Raw genomic sequence first — 4,165 nt, forward strand, 5'->3', positions numbered from 1 at the left:
AGGGTGTCATAAAGAACCTAGGTTTTCTGGATCCTTCTAATTCATCTTCCTTAGTTTGTAGGTTTTCTGCTCTTCAGTTGTTGCCTTACAATTGAAAGATGGGTGTGGGAAAACAGTTTTCCCTATTAGGGAGGGAAAATAATCAGAAATTTCCCAACTGGGTCCCATTGTTTATTAGCTCTTGTATGTTATGCAAAACTATGAGAAAGTATCTGATAAGAGAGGAATGGCATGGTCATGGTGACACTGACAAATAAGATTATCAGTGATTTAACCAATATTACAACAACCAAACAGAGACACAACAGAATAAACCTGATTTCTAAATTAGTAGGCAAGGGAATAGAAAGCCATAAAAGAAGTTTACTCACTGGGAAAAGTCAGAGTTCTCTAACTATGAGAAAGAAGGAGTTTGTGCTTATGCTAAACTAAACTGTGGAGAAGAGATGAGTTCATGAGCAGGAACACATTTGGTGAAAATAAGTCCTACTGTTCACTGACCAGGACAGCATTATTAGTTTCAGCTAGAATTTTCTTTTTTTCCCCTTCCTTCTCCCTTCTAAATTGCTTGTTAATTAGTGCTCCTTGATTCATGAATTGTTCTCTGCTTAAATAATTTCTCCCAAATTTTAGTGTGACTAAGTTTATTTATTTATTTTCTATTTATTTATCTTTTTGAGACAAGGTCTTACAATATCATTCAGTCTGGCCTCCAACTCCTGGACTCAAGTGATTCTTCTGTTTGAGCATTCCATGTAGCTGGGATTATAGGTGTACACTACTGCTCCTAGCTACTCAACTTATTTTCACCAAAGTATCTTTCAAAGAATTTGTCTATTTCCTCTAAATTGTGTCATTTACTAGCATAAAATTGTTATAATTTTCTTTAATTTTGTTCTTAATATCTGCAGAATCTGTAGAGATGTCATATTTCTCATGCTTGATATTGGCAATTCGTGCTTTGTCTCTCCTGATCACTTTGGCTCAAGATTGATATTCTTAAAAAAACAAGGGTTTGCTTTATTTATTTTCTTCTGTTGTTTTTTTTGTTGCCCTCTGCTCTGATATTTACTATTGTCTTTTTTCTGCCTATTTTATATTTTGTTCTTCTTTTTCTATTTTAGCTTTCTGGAAGAAAATTACTTCATCCTAATTAACTCATAAAAATAACATCGAAATAAGTGATTTAAGGAGACCATATCAGTTTGATCACCCTGAATTCTAGACCATTTCAGTGAGCTTCTGTACAGTCAGAAGACCTTCCTCCATGGAAGAGGTTTAACTGATGGTTTTACATGTTATGCTTTCACTGTCAATTAAATTGTTATGCTAAATAACTTGGTCATGAGAGTTGATTTTCATTTCTTCAATTTTAACTTCTTGATTAGACTAATTCATTTGCAAGTCTGAACTGTTTCAGTCCCTGATTCAAGGAATTTGGGGCACACTCCAAAAACTGTTTTCTTATTAAAGCAAAAGCCACCAAATTGCTGCTGCAGTGGCTGGTCTCCCTAAGGATTTGGTAAGTGACATCAGGTCTTGAGGGCTCAGCAACACTTCTTCCACGGAAGCCTCCAGTGATGGCATGACCTAGTGTGTGCCTCAGAGCAGAGCCCAAAGCCATGCCAGCTTCAGGGCATGCCACCTGGGCCACAAAACTGGCTGTGGGGGTGAAACACTGGTGAGCCCACTGTAGATGTGCTGATCTGGGCTCAGCTCTCATATGATGGGCACAGCTGGCTGCAAGGGCCATTAAGAGAACTGTGGCTTCCTCTTCTTCCAGGATGGTAAGTTTGTAGTGGAAATCTTCAAAGAGCCTAGCCTATTCTGTAAGTAATGAGAAAACTCTTCTATTTTAAAGGTGGAAATTGAAGTGATTGATTTGCAATCTTTTAAAATTTCTTTCCTTTCTTTTTAAATGTAGGACTTCAGTACTGTATATTTTTTGAAAACATTTTTCTTTTCTTTTCTTTCGTTGTGTGTGACAATACTTTTTATTTGTGGTGATTAAAGGACACAGGGAGGTGCCCTTGCAGGCACTAGGCAGGAATTCTGGGCACAGCTCCTTCCCAGGGATCCCCTCTCGGCTCAGCACCATGGAGTCACAGCTGCCTCCTGGATGAGCAGCCAGCAGATCTGGTGGGGTACAGGGAGGAGCTGCCTGGAGGCCCACAGCAAAGGAGACAGTGAAGTCAATCCCCAAGGCCGGTGTCAGGAGAGTTGAACTGGCCAAAAAGAGATCAATACAACTCTGTTCTGGCATCATCATTCATTGTGATATGGTCAATAATTGCCATGAAGCTCAGGAGCTTGCTAAGGACGTGAAACCGAAGTTTCCCTTCTGTTCTGGTTTTCCTATCTACTTTCTTGTAGATTTTTCTTTGTAGCTTCTGGATTGCAAACCACTGCCTTCCCATGACCACCTGATCATTGGGATCCAAGGAGCTGATCTTTTGTTCTATGAGTTCTCGAAGGAGCTGGTGGTAAAAGTCATCATCATCAAATATTTCTTCAGCCATGTCCTTCAGGTGAGCATTGAGAGGAACTTGAGGAAGGATCTCCAGTTCTCCTGGCAAATTCTATAGGACAGGTTGAGCTTCTGGTTCATGTTTGCCAAGAACTTGGTAGATTGAATGCTTGGTCTTTGTTCTTTGAAGTAATCTTTCTTTATTCATCAGAATATGATCAATCTGAGTCAAGATTGACTGTTCAAATGCACCAAAAACCTTCCCCAACTTTCCAGAAGCCAGCTTGGTTTTAACATGCCTCTTCTGCAATGTTCGGTTCCTGTAGTCTGTGAAGTCAACAAAAGGCTTTGCCATGAAGCTGGGATAGTCATCCATCTCCAACTTCCTCTTCAGTGGGGCCTTCTCCACTTCTTCTCTTTACTAGCTCATCATCTTCACTAGAAATCTCCTCATTTTCCTCTTTGGGTTTCGTCCCATCTCCAGATGTCTAGTGTCTGGGTACTGGAAAAGTAGCTCTGCCTGAAGATCTCTCAATGACCTCAAAAGTGCTTTAAGAGCTTTGTGACTATTTTTTAAGGCACTGGCAAATTCTGGGCCACCTTTGTCCTTGAAAACAGGAAAAACGTCTGATTGAGGCAACTGATTGGTTGCCAACAGAGCTTTTTGTAGTTTGATCCTTCCTTCCAAGAGCTGGTCCCACGACTGATTTTTCATGGCTCTTCCTTTCTCCACTTCCTCAGAAACCTTGATGCTGGAGAAGGTTAACACCACACCATCATCTTCACTGCTCTTGTCTCCAGCCCTGTCTTCCTCACTCTCACCCTCCCCATCTTCCTCAAGGTCCCCTTCTTCCATGCCACTCTCCTCTTCTTCATCTTCCTCCTCCTCACTGCTCCAAGGTTATCCATCCCCTTGGCATATTTCTCAAAGTCACTAATGCTCTGGAAACTGAAGCCTGGTGTTTTTCAAGAGTGGCTTCTGCTTTTTTTTCCTTCCTGCCAAACTGCTCTCCCCATCGTCCTCAGCATCCTGTTCCTCAGCAGCACTCAGGTCATCCTCATCAGATTCCTCAAGACCCAGACCCTCTGAATCTCCATCTCCAGACCCTTCCTCATCAGGTATTCCATCATCGGATGAACCTGGTAGAGTCTGCTCCCAATGGTCTTCCTTCCAAGCTTTCCTAGAGGTTGTCTTGCCAGAATACCTTTTGTTTGTGTCCAAGAAGGAGGTTGATGCCAGTTTTCTAATGCTACCCACTGCCAGGAAATCACCTTCTCCATCTTCCCCTTCATCAAACCTGTCAATCACTCTGGCAGCGGTGGCCTCTTCCGGGTCAGCCTCAGGATCCGCCTCTTGCAGTCGCGGATTCAACTGTTCCAACTGCAGGGCCAGGGGCTGCATCCCCGCCATCACCACCAGGCCCGGGGATGCCCTGTGCACATGAAAGTGCGGCGCAAGCCCCTGCTCAAATGCTCTTTCCCAGGCCAGAGGCTCTTGCACAGACCCTTCACCGCAACATAGTCAGGAATGGAGTGGAGTCTGGCGCTCAGCTCCAGACCCTGGAAACAATTTTCTAGGAATCTCTTGTATAAGTTTCTACATATCTAAATATTGACCACCAGTTTTATCTTTCCTGGAATGTCTTGTAAATAGGAAGCCCTGGAAAGATAGAGTGACTTTTTTTCTGAATAAATTTA

General features: G+C 42.3%; 1 pseudogene; it reads right to left on the minus strand.

Moving 5' to 3' along the window:
- Nucleotides 1–2,192: 2,192 nt before the first annotated feature.
- Nucleotides 2,193–3,878, minus strand: LOC124962395 (protein AATF-like; annotated as a pseudogene).
- Nucleotides 3,879–4,165: the final 287 nt, after the last annotated feature.

The sequence above is a fragment of the Sciurus carolinensis genome, chromosome 12, assembly GCF_902686445.1.
Source record: "Sciurus carolinensis chromosome 12, mSciCar1.2, whole genome shotgun sequence".
Taxonomy (NCBI): domain Eukaryota; kingdom Metazoa; phylum Chordata; class Mammalia; order Rodentia; family Sciuridae; genus Sciurus; species Sciurus carolinensis.